Below are 19,897 nucleotides of genomic sequence, written 5' to 3'. Positions count from 1 at the left end.
GCTCGGCAAACACAGGCCGATTCCCCAAAGCTCGGTAATATTCGTCTACGTTCGTTTCCTGCACCCGAACACTGGCTGCGTTTCCATAAATGCTTTTTAATAGCATTTTCTGGTTTTGGATAGGACTGCGGTGCTGTTTGATGTTCGGATGTGTAAAATGAGTGGTGGAGGCGGGGACTGGAATGGAAAAAGCCAGACGTGCACGGCGTCATTTTTTTTTCTTATCTTTATTTGCGGATGTTTCTGCAGCCATTCACAGTGCAGCAAACATTGCTAAGACAGAAGGGCTTCTGTGATTGGCTTGCTAAGTCACATGTCAGTGCAGTGTGCATATAAATAGCGGCCATTTTGCATGGCTACATTTTCTGATGGTTGTTTGCCAGGGAAGGTGCTGCTGGTAGACAGTGAGATTAGGGGTTTAATTCTAGACAATTTAGATAGTTAGGCCAGCGATAGTTTAAAATAGGGACGTGCAGTGTAGGGAGAGGTGTTGTTATGCCACAAATAGGCACATGAAGTCATAGAAATAGGGATTGCAGGTACTTGTAGTGCGTGAAAAACAGTTGCCAGGCAGTGAGGCATCCAAATAGGTATTGCTGACTGCTCCAAACTACACAGGCTAAGGCCAGCACATTTATAGATATTGTTATTGCAGTGTACACACTGCATGTTGGCAATTGTACTTGTAATTTAGAAAAATTTAAAAACACCGCTCTGGTTATAGCCACTGTAGCCACGTATTATTGGTGGTCTTTAATAAATTGTTAGTGCAGTGTACACACGGCATGTTGGCAATTGTAATTGCCTTTAGAAAAATTTAAAAACACTGCTCTGGTTAGAGCCACGTATTCTTGGCGTTTTTCCAAAAATTGTTAGTGCAGTATCTACACACTGCATGTCATCAAGCAATTTGAATTGCCTTTACAAAAATTTTAACACAGTACTCGGAGTATTATAACCACGTATTATTGGCGGTTTTAAAAAAATTGTTAGTGAAGTATCCACACAATGCGTCTTGCCAATTTAAGTTGCCTTTAAAAAATTTAAAAAAACTGTGCTTTGCGTATAACCATGTATTATTGGCACTTCTAATAAAGTTTTTCGTGCAATATCTAAAGTGTTTATTGACATTTTTCTGGATCTGCTGTAAATTACCCACTGAAATAAATGTATCGGTATTGGTAGTGGTGCCTGCTGAGAAATTGCTATTGAACTATGTAAAATGGTTTTCTTCTAACTTTTAGTAACTAAATAATTTATCTTTTGTGTCAGGTGTCTGACTGGTGTGGTTGTAGGGTTGCAAAACATCTGTTTAAAAGGGGAAGGGTACATTAACATCAGTAGTAAATAAGGATGAGCTTATCATAGAAGGGGGAATAGGCGGGGTGTTGGAGGTGTATGTGTGGGAAGTTTTGTTAGTCAAAAGTCTAGTGAATAGTGCAGGGCGGACCCAGTTTTTAAAAGTCTGTATCCGCGGGGTTTCAAAGTTGCCCGGGTGCTTGACCCAGGCCTGGGATTCCGGGTGTTTGATCCGGATCCGGCTGAGACTCAGTGTGGGGGCAGGTGTTACCGTAATTTGCGGCTCAGGAAGTGAATGCAAGGCCTGGGAGCAGCGTACAGCCATGCCGGACCCTTGGTAAGTCCACCACTTGCTTTCCCATTACTCTATCCTTTCTACTACCATTTTTAATCTCTGGATTCTGATAACCATAGACTTATATAAGGGCGGATTCTGGACCGGATCCGGATTTTTTTTAAAAGACAGCAGGGACTTGCCGATCCAGTTTCTTTGCGAGTCCACCCAGCTTTACTAGTGAGCAAACACCAGCTCAGCCTTTCTCAAGAGAAATTAGAACAACTTACATTACTGGACAGCCTACTACACTAGATTTGTTTGCCAGCTGTACATCGGTTCAACTTGGAAATGAGGTGCATCAACATCACATGGTAAAGTGACTTCTTTGCGCACACGTCAGAAATCTCCAAACGGCAAACTGACTGTGTAGAACCAGACATGGGCGATTCTGCAGAGCTCTTCACACATTCCATCCCATGGGCATCACAGGTCCACTCCAAAGATTCCCAGACTCTTGAGGAGGAAAGCATCTGCACCAATGCCCAAAATCTTTGTGAGCTGGATCCTGGCTCAGGCGTAAAAGGGTCCCAGCAGGATCCCGACCCTTGTCAACTGATGAAAAACCCCAGGGATGGAGATGAAGATGATAAGGTTCAGATACCTGAGACGCACGCGTACTGTTTTATGATGTCAGGTCAGGGAAAGGAGGCGGGGGGAAAAGATAAAGCATGACGTTGAAGTTGGAGTTCCCAGTTGGTGTGAACCCGAAGGCATTCAGTTGAGTAGCTCAGCTGATGACGAGGAGGAGGAAGCCAAGGATGTTACAGTGGCGATTCCCGCACAAACACGTAGTGATGCAACCATGGGAAGCATTGCATCTGTGACGCCCTGGACTATCAGATCATCACAGGGTATTGTGAAATCCGCTCTTCTGTGCAATATCCACCTCCTCCTTGGTTATGGGTTCCCAACTACATGGTGTTGCCTACATCAGTCAATTAAAGTCCTAGGTACACTCTGCACCACACCCACCAGACACACCAGTGGACTGCCTGAGTAGAATAGGGTCGCCCACTTGAAGAGTTGGTAAGGGGAGGTCACAAGTGTCAGGAGTAGGTCAGTGTCAAGAGAGAGAGAGTGAAGGTGAGAGGAGGTCAGGAGCCGGGCTCCTTGGAAGTAACTAGGTGGCAGACTGTGGTCTGGGCCTAGTAGGAGCTGGACCCCCAGTCACAGGGTGTCGTAACAAGGGGCACGGAACTGTTGAGGAGGACAGCTGGTGGCCTTGTACCATCACCGGGCTGGAACCAGCGCACGATGGGGTATGTGGACCCTAGGTCAGGAAGTAGCTTCAGGCAACCTGACAATTGACCTGACGAGAACTGAGCCTTCAAGATCCGCTCTCCACCCACTCCAAAATCGGGGTACTAGCGCAACGAGGGGGATAGGACTTTCCACTAAAACGGTCCAGAAAATCCCAAGCGTGAACCCTGAGAGCAAGCTCCCACAGTTAGCCACTCTGGGGAGTGGGACCTGACTAGTTTTATGCTACTGGGGCCAACCGAGAAGTGAATTAAGTGCCAAGAGGAAGGTCACAGATCACCAGGCAGCACCATCGGGGACGGGACCCAAACTAGCTCCCCTCAGCGGCAGCGGTGTCCATTACTTTGGTTTATCCAGTTGTCGGTGTCAGCTTTATGGACTGTGTGAGTACGAAAGTGTCCCTCTTGGCTCCCCACGGCACTCCCCAACCACCATCACCGAGTCCTGGGGCATCCCCCCCTACCCATGGAGGGTTCTAACACCCCCAGGTGCTCCCAGCTGCAGCGGTGGTACTTCTAATTACCACATACCATGGGTGGCGTTTTGAACTCTAAACTATAATCCCCTGTAAATACCCCCTTCATTTGAGTGGCCACACGACCCCCAGGTCCGGACGCCCCTCGAGCCACCGCGGATCCGGATACGAGCAGCTTGGCTGCTGTCATGGGGATGGCACACATCGTCAACCCCAACTCTGGCTGTGGCCAATAGCGGTTGTGGGTCTACAGATCACAGGACGTTTTGCCTAGCCTGGGTCTGTTTTGAGACTGCAACAGATGACCCAGCTTACGTTATCTGCCAACGTTGTAAACGACTGATTAGAAGTAGAAATTATAATAAATTGACTACTACAAGCATTAACAGGCACATGTCCAATCAACATGCATTACTGTGGGAATCTCACTGTGCTAAAATGTGGACTAATGGGCCTACCCAGCAACCGTCTTCCAAATCAACATCGTCTGCCGCTTCTTCCTCCTCCTGCGTCACCGGAGAAGTATTGTAACACAGGTTTCCAACCACAGAACCTCCTCTCGTATACCTGAAACAAGGGGGGTGAGTGAGGGACTGTCAGGTGTAACGGAATTGACCATACATGGTGCTTTAGAGATCCATGTGAGACATCAAGCACACCATATGGTTTCAATCCAGCATTACATCTACCTCTACACATCCCGCCCAGTCCACCGGTTAGTCATGCACACTTTCCTCCACCTCTCTCAGCACAGCAGCCAGCCCTCAGTCATGCAGGTTTTTCCACGTAAAAGAGCATTTCCTCCCACACATGAGAAATAAAGTGCTTGAACTTGACCATATTGAAATTATTGGCCACCGAAATGCTGCCTCTCTGGCTGGTGGATACAGATGGTTTCTGAAGCCTCATGGCCGTCGCAATCCCCAAATCCAATTGCCCAGTCACCATTACTTCTCTAATAAAGCTGTGCCTGTGCTATACCATCGCAGCCAAGATTACCTTTTCCTTGGAAAACTCTGTCTTTTAGGGTGCAGTTCACCACTGACACCTGGACCATCAAGCATGGACGGGGACGTTACATCTCGCTGATTGGGCATTGGTTACTCTGGTGGCTGCAGGCACAGGTGGGGAAGGGTCTGCTTCCCAAGTGTTGAAATCCCCAAGGCTTGCGGGCCAAAAATTCTGGATCTACCGCTTCCTCTCCTGTTTCCTTCACCTCTGCTAGGGCCTACACCTGCACTATCAACCTCTCCCTTAATGTAACACGTGTTACAAGCGTGCAGTGACTATCCCCCTCACCTTCGTGCAGCTCAGCCAAAGCTCAACGCAATCAAGCAGTGCTGAAATTAATCTGCATTGGTGCTGCAGAGCTGTGGAAAGCTATCCATGCCGAGTTTGATCAATGGCTGTCTCCACTGAACCTGGAGCCAGGGAAGGCTTTGTGCGACAATGGTGAAAACCTGTTAGCAGCCCTACACTTGGGCGAGATCACGTGTGCCTTGCTTGGCTCACGTTCTGAACCTTATTGTACAGCAATTTCTATTACCAGTATCCCAGATGCGCTGCTCCAGAAGGTACAGTTGGTATGTGCTCACTTCCACCATTCGCAGCTTCATCAATCAAATATTTTAAAACCGCGCCATATTTGGTGCTTAAATGCATAGGATTCCCACATGTATCGTTACCATATGCTACTCTGATATTATATTTCATAAACTCCTTATTTATATAGTGTAACTTAGGGGTAAATGTATCATTCTGTTGTTTAATATAGGTATTTTTCTTGAAAAACGGTATATATCTCCAGATGAATCTACTGATCTCTAAGGACCAATAGTAATAATAAATGGGCGGGCTTATAAGGAGGAGGGGATATTACAAAGGATTTCCAATTTATGATAATTTATCATATTGTATTATGACCTTGACACCTAAGATGACAAATATCATTACTATCCCATACATAGGATTACAACGCCAAGCTATTTTGATCAGGACCATATCATGTGACACTCAGTTACTACAAAAAACACATGAAGGATAACTGTGATGAACATAAATTATCATAAATTGGAAATCCTTTATAATATTCCCTCCTCCTTATAAGCCCACATTTAAGAACCAAATATGGCTTGGTTTTAAAATATATGATTGATCCTTAGGTGTAACTTGAATGATGGGAGAATGGGATCCAGCATTGCTATCACACATCACATGCGTCCCACTGTGGAACGCGGAAGTAGCAGTACATGCTGCGACCATAATGTGTGATGGTTATTTTGAGCATGCACCAAGGGTATATCCGGCCTGAAGGTGGAGCGAGTATCAATGCGCTCCACAGAGGTATGCGGAAGTGACCGAAAAGCTGACAGGAGGACGTTGGATGTGTTCCACTGTGGAACGCGGAATCGGTCATGTGTCTGACGTTTTCCTGGAGCATGCACGTTGGCGATATCCGGCCTTATCCTGGACCGGATATCATTGCGTTCCACTGTGGAACGCAGAAGTAACAGTGAGAATCCGATATTGAACATGGAGGAGCGCGGGCATAAATCATTGTGAGAGGTGGGAATGCAATTAGGATATCATGAAAGCTATTGGATGAGATCTGGGATCTGAGGACACCTGTGGGGTTATAAGGTAGTTTCATCAGCCTTTTGGCCCCCATAACATCATGAAAATCTGGCAGCATGGCGGCTGCTACTGGTGTGCCAATTGTTGCCCCTTTTCCTGTAGACTCACCTTAATTTTTGGAAATGTGGAGACCCCAAATATGGTCTTCAAGTTTGCTTTTGTCTGTAGTGCCAGTCTTCTGTGGGAAAGAGGACTACACCTGGCACTCAGGCATGTCTTTATTTTTAAAATTTAAATGCTCGGCCACAGTCTGTGTGTTGCATGGACTGTAACTCCCTGGTGTTTTAAAGCCCTATGGGGAGGGGGCAATTGATGGTATTAAACTCCTGTTTTGGAAGCCAAAGACTAAAACATGTGTCTTCAAATTTTGTATAGAGGTTAATGACAGTGTTCTTACCTGCCTCTGGCCCACTAATTCATGTCTTGATTTAAAAAAACAATAAGAGTGGCCCACTGCACTCTCTCTCCAATCTATAGCAATCTCAAAATGGTGCCAACACCGCATGTCCGCTTCTTACAGTGAAGGAAATAATTGATCTCTTGCTGATTTTGTAAGTTTGCCCACTGACAAAGACATGAACAGTCTATACTTTTAAGGGTAGGTTAATTTTCCAAGGGAAAAGTAGAATATCAAAAATAAAATCCAGAAAATCACATTGTATAAATTTTAAAAATGTATTTGCATTTTGCAGAAAGAAATAAGTATTTGATCCCCTATCAATCATTAAGAGTACTGGCTCCTACAGACCACTTGACTCTCCTAATCAACTCATTACCTGCATTAATCCCTTCACCCCCGGCCACTAAAACACCCTAATGACCGGGCCATTTTTTGCAATTTCTGACCAGCTACAGTTTGACAGGTTATAACTCTGCAACGCTTCAACGGATCCTGTCGGTTCTGACATGTTTTTTCATGACACATTGTACTTCATGATAGTGTTAAATTTAGGCCGATATTTTTTGCGTTTATTTGTGAAAATTTCGGAGATTTTGCGAAAATTTTGAATATTTCGCAATTTTCAAACTTTGAAAATGTATGCCCATAAATCCAAGAATTATGTCACACAAAATAGTTACTAAATAAAATTTCCCACTTGTCTACTTTACATCAGTGCAATTTTTGAAACAGAATTGTTTTTTCCATAGGAAGTTAGAAGGGGTCAAAGTTCATCAGCAATTTCTCATTTTTCCAACAATTTACAAAATCATTTTTTTAGGGACCACATCACATTTGAGGTGACTTTGAGAGACCTAGGTGGCAGAAAATACCCAAAAGTGACCCCATTCTAAAAACTGCACCCCTCACACTGCTCAAAACCACATCCAAGAAGTTTATTAACCCTTCAGGTGTTTCACAGGAACCAAAGCAATATGGAAGGAAAAAATGAACATTTTACTTTTTAACACAAAAATGTTACTTTAGCCATAAAATTTTGCATTTTCACAAGCGAGAAAAGAGAAAATGCACCATACAATTTATTGTGCAATTTCTCCTGAATACGTTGATACCCCATATGTGATAAAAAATCAATTGTTTGGGCGCACGGCAGAGCTCGGAAGGGAAGGAGCGCCATTTGAATTTTTGAACGCAAAATTAGCTGCACTCATTAGCGACACTATGTCGGGTTTGAAGACCCTCTAAGGTGCCTAAACAATGGAGCTCCCCCACAAGTGACCCAATTTTGGAAACTAGAGCCCTCAAATAATTTTTCTAGATGTTTGGTGAGCACTTTGAACCCCTGGGGGCTTCACAGAAGTTTATAACGTTGAGCCGTGAAAAGAAAAAAAAATGAATACGAGGATACCTCATATATTGTAAAAATCAATTGCTTGGGCGCACAGCAGGACTCTGAAGGGAAGGAGCGCCATTCGAATTTTTGAGCGCAAAATTAGATGGACTCATTAGTGGATGCCATGTCGGGTTTGGAGACCCCTTGAGGTGCCTAAACAATGGAGCTTCCCCACAAGTGACCCCATTTTGAAAACGAGACCCCTCAATAAATTTATCTAGATGTTTGGTGAGCCTTTTGAACCCCCGGGGGCTTCACAGAAGTTGATAACGTTGAGCCATGAAAATATATATATTTTTTTTTACCACAAAACTGTTACTTGAACCAGGTAGCTTTTTTTTCACAAGGGTATCAGAAAATAATGCACCATGAAACGTATTGTGCAATTTCTCCTGAGTATGCAGATACCTCATATGTGGTGGAAAGTAATTGTTTGGTCGCACAGTGAGGCTTAGAAGTGAAGGAGCACCATTTGACAGCAAAATTGGTTGGAATCATTAGCTGACGTAATGTTGAATTTAGAGACCCCCTGAGGTGCCTAAACAATGGAGCTCCCCCACCAATGACCCATTTTGGAAACTAGATCCCTCAAGGAATTTATCTAGATGTTTAGTGAGCCCCGAGGGGCTCCACAGAAGTTGCTAATGTTGAGCCATGAATACAAACTGTTACTTGAACCAGGTAGCTTTTTCTTTCACAAGGGTATCAGGAAAAAATGCACTATAAAACGTATTGTGCAATTTTTACACAGTAAGTACGCAGATACCTCATATGTGGTGGAAAGTAATAGTTTGGGCGCATGGCGGAGCTCAGAAGAGAAAGCGCACCATTTGACAGCAAAATTGGTTGGAATCATTAGCGGACGTCATGTCACGCTTGGAGACCCCCCTATGGTGCCTAAACAGTGGATCTCCCCCACAAATTACCCCATTTTGGAACTAGACCCCTCAAGGAATTTATCAAGATGTTTGGTGAGCCCCTTGTACCCCCAGGGGCTCCGCAGAAGTTGATAATGTTGAACCGTGAAAATTATTATTTTTTTTTTGTTTTACCACAAAATTTCTGCTTCAACCAAGTAGCTTTTTTTATACAACGGTAACAGGAAAAAATGCACCATAAAACGTATTGTGCAATTTTTCCTGAGTACGCAGATACCTTATATGTGGTGGAAATCAATTGTTTGGATGCACAGCAGGGCTTTGAAGAGAAGAAGCGCCATTTGACTTTTCAAACGCACAGACGCCGGGCATCACTGATCGGCCGCTGCAAGACGCACGATCGGATTAGATACAAAAATCGACGGGGATACGGAAAAAAAAAGTCACGCCGAAAATTGAGTAAGCATGCCGATCCGCTATGTGCATCCCTGATCAGCGCTCGGCCGCTGCAGGATGCACACTCGGCAACATGCAAAAAAAAGACGCAAGATGCGGACAAAAAAAAAGTCCCGCCGAAAATTGACCACGGATGCAGATATGTTATCTGCATCACTGATCAGCGCTCGGCGGGACGCACAGATGGATGAGGTGTAAAAACGGACAGGGGATACAAAAGAAAAATTATACTCACAGGATTAACAGGAAGAACACTGACCAGAGAAACTGCAGGAGGAATAGAAGGCAGCAAGTGGACAGCTTCTTACAGGAGCAGCAGGCAGGAAGTTGGACAGCTTATCAGAAGACCCAGGAAGGACCCAGAGATGGAAGCAGATGTAATCGAGCCAGTGAAGACCTCGAATGACCCGGTGAAAGCAGGTAGGGGACGTCGGAGGAAAAGCAGATGGAGAGGGGGAGGGGGAGACCAGAGAAGCATAGGCAGGAGAATGAGAGCGGAATAGAGATCGCGGGGGGGGGCAGATCGGGAGGAAGCAGGGGCCATCATGGGAGCACGCAGGGGCGATCACAGGAGCATGCATGGGCGACCACGGGAGCGCGCAGGGACCATCAGCGCAATACTCACGTGGAGCAGGAGCGGCGATCGGGCAGTGGCATCAGCAGCGGCGAGGTACTACAACTACCAGCCAGTTCGTGCTGCAGACATGCTGGGGGAGGGCTTCCCAAACCAACACAAGCCTGGGGAGGGCGGTCACCTCCAGATCAGACCGCCCCACTGCACGCTGATTGGAGCGATTGCGCATCCTAGCATGATTACTCCAATCAGTGCTGCAGGGGCTGGGGGGGCACCATGTTTGAGCTCCAGTTATGATCTGCTGCAGCTGCTACAGCACCTCATAGCAGGATCTCACAGTATTGCACTGGTTCAGGCATTGTTTTAGCCAAAACCAGTGCAATCGATGTGGTTGGCGGTTCAGATTTGAACAGCCAATCACAACGATCGTCAATGGGGGGTGGCGATGCCACCCCCCTGGGCTCATGCACAGGTCTCCTGCTGTAAGAAAAATCATTGGAAAGCCATTGTTATGGCCACGGCAATCAAATGAATTTTAGGCAGTAAAGTTACGTCACTGGTCATTAAGTCACATAAAAATAGGACGTAACTTTACTGCCGCGGTCGTGAAGGGGTTAAAGACAGCTGTCCTAAATTGTCACCTGTAAGACTCCTGTCTACAGACTCAATTAATTAATCAGACTCTAACCTCTACAACACGGGCAAGACCAAAGAGCTTTCTAAGGATGTCAGGGACAAGATCATAGATCTGTACAAGGCTGGAATAGGCTACAAAACCATAAGTAAAGCGGGCTTTACACGAGACGACTGATCGTGCGATGCATTGTCGGGGTCACGGTTTTCGTGACGCACATCCGGCATTGTACACGACGTCGTCTCATGTGTCACAAATCGTGAGTCGTGTACTCGTCTCTAGGTTTCATAAAATTGTTTATTTAAAATGGCGGCAGTTGTTCATCATTTCCGTGGCATCACACGTTGCTCCGTGTGACACCACGGGAACGATGAACAGCAGCTTTACCTGCCTCCCGCGGCACCTGGCGGCTTAATGGAAGGAAGGAGGTGGGCGGGATGTTTACATTCCGCTCATCTTCGCCCCTCTCCTTCTATTGGCCGGCTGCCGTGTGACGTCGCTGTGACACCGAACGTCCCTCCCACTCCAGGAAGTGGACGCTCGTTGCCCACAGCGAGGTCGTCTGGAAGGTAAGTACGTGTGACGGGGGTTAAACGAGTTTGTGTGCCAAGGGCAACTAATTGCCCGTGATGCAAAAACGATGGGGGCGGGTACGATCGATGCTATCGCACAATCAGTCGTCTCGTGTAAAGCAGGCTTTAGATGTTGGGTGATAAGGAGACAACTGGTGGTGCAATAATAAGAAAATGGAAGAAATACAAAATGAACGTCAATTGACATTGATCTGGGGCTCCATGCAAAATCTCACCTCGGGTGGTATCGGGTGGATGAGGAAGGTGAGTGATCAGCCTAAAACTACATGGGGGGAACTTGTTTATGATCTCAAGACAGCTGGGTAACATTGGTAACACATTACGCTGTAATGGATCAAAATCCTGAAGTGTCCGCAAAGTCAGACTGTTCAAGAAGGCACATGTGCAACCGGCCCGTCTGAAGTTTGCCACTGAACAACTGGATGATTCTGAGAGTGATTGTGAGAAGGTGATGTGGTCAAATGAGACAAAAATTGAACTCTTTGGCATTATCTCAACTCGCCATGTTTCGTGGAAGGGCAATGCTGCCTATGACCCAAAGAACACTGTCCCCACTGTCAAGCATGGAGGTGGAAAGATTTTTTTTCGTTGGGGTTTCTCTGCTAAGGGCACAGGACTACTTCACTGCATCAATGGGATAATGGATGGAGCCAGATACTGTAAAATGAGTGACAACCTCTTTCCCTCTGCCAGGACATTAAAAATGGGTCGTGGCTGTGTCTTCCAGCACGACAATGACCCAAAACATACAGCCAAGGCAACAAAGCAGTGGCTCAAAAATAAGCACATTAAGGTCATGGAGTGGCTTGGCCAGTCTCCAGATCTTAATCCCATAGAAAACTTATGGAGGGAGCTGAAGTTCCAAGTTGGCAAGCGATAGCCTCAAAATCTTAATGATTTAGAGATGATCTGAAAAAAGGAGCGGACCAAAATTCCTTCTAACATGTGCGCAAACCTAATCCTCAGCTACAAAAAGTGTCTAACTGCTGTGCTTGCCAACAAGGGTTTTAGCATCAAGTATTAAATCTTGTTTGCCAGAGGGATCAAATACTTATTTTTCTCTGCAAAATGCAAATTATTTTTTATAATTTATACAATGGGATTTTCTGGATTTGTTTTTGATTTTTTATTTCTCACTGTTAAAATTAACCTACCCTTAAAATTATACACTGTTCATGTCTTTGTCAGTGGGAAAATTTACAAAATCAGCAAGGGATCAAATAATTATTTCCTTCAGTGTATATGCAGTGGGACATGTGACTTGGACAGCCAATCACACAAGACCTTGTGTCTGAATGTCGAGGATGGTTTCTGTACCCTGATTGGCTGCCAGAACATCCACACTTGAAAATTAAGAGAAAAAAAGTCTGTCTCTCCTCTAACCTCTCCCCATCCCCTCCCCTCATCAGACAACCCCCCAACCCTCACACCCTTCTCATTCCCAACACCTTTATCCTAACCAAAGTGATAATAAGGTAGAAGAAAAACATTAGTGTAACCACAAACAGTTACCGAACCAAGGCCAAATTTGACTCCTTTTGAGAAAAATGCTCGGGAATACGAACCCGAATCCGAATAAGCAAGGCTCATGCCGAATTTGAGATTTGTGAACCTTTTTTGAATATGATTGTTCACTCATCTCTACCCACAACCCCAGATCTTCACACATATTGAAGTACTTATATGCATTACAGTTACACATTTTTGTTCATATTTATCAGTAAGCAACAGCTCCATGAGACACAGAAGCAAAGTAGAAGAATTTTTATTTGCTTCCTGTCATGCACGGTGCAGATCCACGTTTACGGAGCATTACTTGTTTGGACTTTCTACACACTTCCAGTAAGCAACTTGGTTTCTGTAAGTAGCTGTTACGTCACCACCGGAGTCCGCTCCATCGACTTCTACTCCGATCGCCAGGCGACGCCGTGTTCCTGCCATGGATAGTGCTAGTGATGGGAGAGGAGTCGATGCCAGCGGTGCCGGTGGGCACAGACTCCGCTCATCCACTGGTCTGGGTTTCCTGGGAATCTGCAGTGCCACTGGCTGACTGTAGGTGGCGGGTATCTCACAGCTGAAGTACCATCATTCAGCTACAGCCTATGGGAAGACACCACACCCTTTTTAATGCCCCTTCTGTCTGCTGACCTCTGCCAGAGATAGTTCTGAAAATTCTGGCTCTTGTTTCGTCCTGTTCTGTTATTTCATATGCTGATTACCACTTGTTTCCTGACTACCCTCCTGCCTGCTGTTTTTGTACCTCGCTGCCCAATCCGGTTTTAACCTCTGCTTGTTTCTGATTACGTCCTTGCTTGCTGATTCTGTCCCTGTTCCGCAATTCCTGGTTTTACCCTGCCTGACGACTACTCTCTCAGACTGCAGCCTTCCACAGGTAGTGATCTCCAGGGCCCTGTATAATTCCAAATCCCTGTATAGGGGTTAAAGGGTTTCAGGTTTCTGGGGGTCCTGCTTGGTGAGTGGCTTCCCTCTAGCCTGTCCATTACAGCCCATCTGAGTCTGTGGATCCAGGCAGGCGTTACAGTAGCTCTGTTCTGTCGGGCATCGGTTGTTTTATTCATCTCTGCTTTTGGCACTTTAGGAGTTAATGGCTCCTGGGGCAGTGGCTGACTTCTCAATGAACCAGGTTTGCTAATCACCATTTCCAGCTGGTCTCCTCCTACTTTAGTCTGGGGAGTTTTCTGTACCATCCTCAAAGATAGACTCTGCTTGCAGTTGCGAAATCCCGTCGTCAATGGCATTCCGCTATTTGGTGACCAGCGAGTTGTTGTTCGCTCGGTTTGATAGTTCCATAGTGTGAATTACTCCTACCCTTTTGGTTTATTCCCTCTGGTGACGATTTGTCTGTCCTCTGTGGTTATTTGCGGTATGAGTGTGTCTCAGTTCTATTCCTTTGTCTGTGTCTTTGGGAGGTTGTTTCTTGGTGCCCTGCCCGTCCCGGGGGTTGGTGGTTCAGGAAGAGGTATTTGGACAGGGCCGGACAGGAGACAGGGCCTAGGGTGGTGACCTGGACCAACCTACCATCAAGGGTACCTCCAGGGTCAGGGTGAGTGCGCGGCCCACAGTTTTAGGGCCAGCTTAGCACACCTTGACACTTCCCTTTTCTAAGGTCCATAGACTTGTATGGCTGATTCTAATCTGCAAACACGGATCAGAACAGGAAATGCCCTGCGTCTCACAGATTTCACACTCAGGTCCGTGTTTTTCACAGATATTTGAATAGATCCATTCAACTCTATAAATGTATGGATCTCTGAGGGCAGCATAACAAAAATATAAAAATATAATTTTGACCCAGCAGTATTTATACTGCATAAAATATTCTGAAAATGTTATACAGTTCCACAACTGTTTGATGCAAACATTAGTTCTCAATGCACTTGTATCATGCAAGTAAAAGCGTACAAGTCCAGCCTTAAATTTATAATAAGGTTAATCGATTTTCATTTGTTAATGTCTGCAAATAAGGTAGAATTCTGCACGGAAGAATCAGTTTATCCTCACAGTTCTTGGAATTTGGGAGCATTATCAGTCTGTCTGCTATAAAAAGATTTCCTGTCAATTATTGTTAGGCCAGCAGGGTGGGCTGTCCCAATATCTATGACTGTAAATCTACCTCAATGCTTTTTGCAGCCTGGTCCAGCATCCATAGTCTTATGCTTTCAAACCTTAGCAAAGTTATTTTCATTGTGCAATTGCTTAATTAATTGAAAGAATAAATTATCCAGAGTATAGCCCTGCTTAACACAATCAACTGGTGTCTATAATACACATAAAGAAGAATATTTTATTATATTTGTGTGATTAACACTTAAGTATAACAGTATGTACAGTGGAATACTGAATCTATCCCGGATCTTACTGCATCACTTATAGCAATATGCATAACTTCTCCTTTTATCGACAATAGAAAAATTCCCTGTATATTTATTTTATTTCTATTTTAATAGCTAATCTATTTGTATGATAATTTAAATAACTAAACAGTAAGTAGACAAATCATATATATAGAATAATATATTTTTGAGTTGTGTATTCTTGATATTTTTTATTAATAAAAGACTAATTCTATTTTGCTTTTTTTACTACTATGAATTCCTATGAATATTATTATGAATATTACTATGAATATTGAATAATAATAATAATATATATAATAATGAATATTGAATAATAATAATAATGAATATTCCTATGAATATTACTATGAATATTAGTTACCCACATTCTTCTACTGCATTCACTCTTATAGTCTATGTAATGCCTATATAGCACTTTATTGACCATGTGCGCAAACAGTATATCAATCGCTGGATACACGTGCGGCAGTTTTATCCTTCACTGGAATCTTAGGAATATTTCCCTTTCAAGATAATGACAACTATTGTGTTTTTCCTCCTCCAAAAATAAGCCTTAGCAGCCATATTTGGCCTTTTCGGAGCGAGGGGTGAAATAAAATCCCTACCCTGAAAATAAGCCCTAGTTGAGGTTCAATAATGAAGTATCCATGCAGCTAAAATAGTTAAAGAATACTGCAGGGCACTTCATTATAGACAGAAGACACCCACAAAATAGAGAAGAAAGAAGAGAGAAGACCCCATGATCATACTCAGCAGACGCCGAATGGGAAGACCTGCAGTGGAACGTACACCCACACACATCAGACCGCACACCCACACACATCAGATCGCACACCCACACACATCCAGATTGTGCACCCGAGCAGCTCGCAAACACGTCAGATCGCACACACACACAAACATCAGATCGCACACACCTCAGATCACACACACAATTACATATCAGATTGCACACACACATTCACACACACACGCACATCAGATTGCACACACACACTCGTACACACACAACAGATCGCACACACACAACAGATCGCACACACACATCAGATCGCACACACACTCACTCACTACATCCAGCAATATAAATTGCTTCTGGCCGTCAGAGACTCTTGGGACGGAGTGCGATGGATTGCATACATGACCTGCAGTAGAACGCATCAATGTGTTCCACCGCCGAGTCTTCCATGCATTCCACTGTACTGAATCCCAACTTCCCCCTGCTGGCTGGAAGCAATCGGTGTGGTGAGTGAGTGTGTGTGTGTGTGTGTGTGTGTGTGTGTGATCTAATGTGTGTGTGTATGTGTGTGTGTGCGATCTGATGTATGTGATTGGGACGACCAGATGTAGGGGAGGACAGTGTGCAGCTCACTTGCTGGGAGCGCCTGCCAAGGATTGTAGGGGAACTGGGAACCAGGCAGATATCCGGAGTTTGGTAAGCATGATTCTCCTGGGGGGGGCGTCAGCTTTTTGGGTACCCCCAACTGTGTTTCCTCAAAAATAAGACCTACCCAAAAATAAAACCCTAGCAATTTTTTAGGGCAAAAAGTATAAGACAGCGTCTTATATTTGGAAAAACATGATGGTATCCTGGCATGTTACTCTTTATCCCGTTAAAGACAGTTCCCATCCTAGGACATACGGTGGTATGCGCCACCATAAGTAACATCAAAGTGATCACATGAAGATGCCAGCTGTTTCTCACAACAGGACTCATTACCATGGGGGTTTTTGTCACCATGGGGGGTTTTGTGACCCCCCAACAACGACTATCGCTGTGATTGGCTGTTGAATCCTGAACAGCTAATTGCAGAGATTCCAATGTTTCAGGCAATGAACTTGCCTTAAACATTGAGGTCCAGCTTTGATTGGTGCAATAACAGCACCTATCATAGGCTGGAGCCTGGTAACGGCAGTGTCACAGGTCCCATCACAGATTTTAGGTATCGTACAATGATATGAAATCGCTGCAATCAGACAGTGGAGACGAGGTCTGACCTAACAATGTGACCACTCTACTCCTCCTCATTCCAGCTTAAGCTCCTTTCACACATCAGTTTTTTGCCATCAGTCACAATCCGTCGAATTTTGAAAAAAACAGATCCAGCGACTGATGCCGCTGGATCCATTTTTTTCTCATTGACTTTTATTAGTGATGGATGGCCTCACGTTTCATCCGTCCTTCGATGGATCTGTCGAAAAATGTTTGTCTGTCAGACGGAGACAACGGCCAAAGTAACGCTTTTTGTGTACGTCGAAAAACGGACAGCGACGGATCTGTCGCCGTCCGTTGTTTGGTAGATTGGAAGCCTTTGGGCGCAGGATCCGTCATAATCTGTCAAATGATGGAATCCAGCGACGGATCCCATTTTTTTTAACTGAGCATGCTCCAATTTATTATGGAGCCCCCAACTAGTTGGATCCGTCGCATCAGTTTAGCCACAATCTGCAACGGATCTGTCGACCCGTCAAGAAAACAGATTGTGACTGACAGCAAAAAACTGATGTGTGAAAGAGGCCTTAGAGACGTGTGCAAACTGGTCGCTGTGTTGTTCTGCTGCTGATCTGTTGGGCCTTGTGGTGCAACGAACATTTTTAAGCTTACGCAACCCCTGCTGCGGCTTCTGCTGCTGCTTATTGAAGAAAAAAGATTTTCTTTCCTTTTCGTGACCTGTATCTAGCTCTGATCTCACACTCTCCACCTTTTTTTCCCCTTTCCCCCCTATACCCTTCTGCCATTGAGTACTGATCAGCACTTGATTGCTCATTTTTTGGCAGTTGGGGTTTTTTTGCACCACCTTCATGCATGCATTCTGCAACCGCCGAGCGCTGATCAGTGATGCAATTTACTGACGGCATCCGTGCTCACATTTGATCAAGTCTTTTTTTTTCTTGTCTATTTCCCCCCCTCTTTATGCACTACATCCTTGCAAGCGTCCTGCAGCCAAGCCACTGATCACACATCACTGATTGGCATCCATGCTCACTGTAGGCTTAGGACTTTTTTTATTCCCTGTCCGTTTTTCCCCCGTTTTTCACCATACCTGTGCATGCATCCTGCAGCCGCCGAGTGCTGATCAGTGACGCATATCACTCATTAAATTAGGGGCGGTGAAAATATACTGTAGTAATTATCGTCTATTGCAGTATTTTTAACTGACTATAGTCAGGGTTAGCTTTAGTTGCTGGTGTCCACTACTTTTTTTCTACTGATGTCCGTTTAGAAAGTTTCTTTTTTGTTTTAACAAATTTTTATATTCTCCTTTTTATTATTTTATCCTGTTCTTTCAAGATTTTTTTTTTCAATTCCATTTTTTTCTTCTCTGCTGTCCAAACTTACACACACACAAACAGGCACACGCACGCACCCACACCTGAATAAAATTTGGTTATTTTACACACAGACACCCCACATGAAAAATAAAATGCCCTGCCAGTTCGAAAGATGGTATTCAGCTGAGAAGGCATACGCTGTCCTTACTTCCGACATTGATAATGAGAGAATTGATCCCACCTTCCATTATTCCTCTCACTCCTCTTTCATCAGTGACACTGAACCGCCACGCAGCTGTCCCAAGACACCAAATGAGCCAGCAAAAGTGACCGCTTATGAATCTCACCCCTGACGATTATGAGCCACAGATTCTTGATTTTGTGGCCCAATCAGGAATACATTTTTACACTACTGAGTATCTGTCACACTCCCCGGATCCCGGCGACGCCTGTCACTCACCGCTCCAGCCCTCCTGCCTGCGGCTGCCCCTCTCACTCCCCCTCCTGTGCATCCTCCGTGCCTCCCGTCCGCCGATCCCGGCGTACCGCTGCGACCCAGGACTCTCTGCCTGGCTCCCCTGCATCTCCTTCACCTTCCTCTCTGCTTCCTGCACTGGTCTCCGGCACTCAGGCCTCGTGTATGCGCATTAGGGCGTGGGCGCGCTCACTCACCTCTTCTTAAAGGGCCAGCGTCCCGGGAACAGGATATGGCTGATTACAGGTACAGGGTATTTAAGACTTCCTTTTCCATGTGGGCGGTGCCTGTTTAACGCATTCCCGTAGCTAGGTGATCAGGTCTTGTCCCTCTGTCTTGTGTACCCAGATTAACCCTGTCTCTTCCGCAGTGCCCGTTTGCCATCCTGAATGAGCCCAGCCTGCCGGTTTCCCAGGAGTTGCCCCGGTGACTGTCTGCTGTGGATCCCGCCATCTTCCGTCAGCCTGTACCCGTCACCAATCCTGGATTCCACCTGGCTACTTCAGTCTGCACATCTCGCTGGATCCGGACCCCGTCTGCTGTTACTACTTGGCACCCATACTCGGTTCCAGTCATCCGTCCTGCATACGGTTCCCGTTGGACTAATAGTCACCTCCCACACAGACTTCTGTAGGACCCGTAATCCATACCCCTCGTGTTCCGGCTATCGTGCATCTGGACCCTCTGGTGGGGTGATCGGACAGTCCCTGTATAGGGGTTAGCACCGGGTTGCCTCTCTGGGGGAGTCTGGTGCACGGTCCCGTGATTCCACCTCCAGGACGTTACAGTATCTTACAGAAATTGCCTTTTTGAAAGTATCTTTCTTGGAGAATTTCATAAATTTCATGGTAGCCAAAACAAATTTGTAAGCCCAACAATTTTTTGCTCAAAACCCTTCTTCATGATATTCTAAGTAAACTCCCATTAAAGTAGAAATGATGAAGTTTTGGGGCCTTATTCTTCACATGGGCATTGGCACATTTTTATGTTTTATATAACACTCCAGTATTCCCCATGGTTATGACCCATAAATGTTTTAAGGCTATTCACAAATTTTTGCATTTCAACAATATTGCACAATGTCCTCCCCGAGATGACCCCAATTTTGACTGACTTTATAATATTCGGTCAATTGTCAATCACTTCAGCAATAAATTTGCTGGAATGTACATTCCCCAAAAAAAAATCTGAGTGGATGAGTCTCTAATACATTTTGAGGGCAGGCTGAAATTCTGGTAACAACTGCATAATAAGAGAGCCAGGTATGGAATTAAACTCTACAAGCTGTGCAAGAGTACCTCAGGGTATACCCAGAGGTTTATGGTTTATGAGAGAGCG

At 45.0% G+C, this 19,897-nt stretch overlaps 1 long non-coding RNA gene across 1 annotated transcript in view; it reads left to right on the top strand.

Moving 5' to 3' along the window:
- The window catches only part of LOC142295123 (uncharacterized), a 317,897-nt gene extending 298,420 nt beyond the window's left edge, over positions 1–19,477 (top strand). The window contains exon 3 of the long non-coding RNA XR_012751371.1: positions 18,930–19,477. This is a non-coding gene — a long non-coding RNA (uncharacterized LOC142295123). The remainder of the gene's footprint in view (positions 1–18,929) is intronic.
- The last annotated feature ends 420 nt before the right edge of the window (positions 19,478–19,897 follow it).

The sequence above is a fragment of the Anomaloglossus baeobatrachus genome, chromosome 3, assembly GCF_048569485.1.
Source record: "Anomaloglossus baeobatrachus isolate aAnoBae1 chromosome 3, aAnoBae1.hap1, whole genome shotgun sequence".
Classification (NCBI taxonomy): Eukaryota; Metazoa; Chordata; class Amphibia; order Anura; family Aromobatidae; genus Anomaloglossus; species Anomaloglossus baeobatrachus.
Note: the sequence above shows the minus strand (reverse complement) of the source record. Positions and strands in the feature narration are given on the sequence as shown.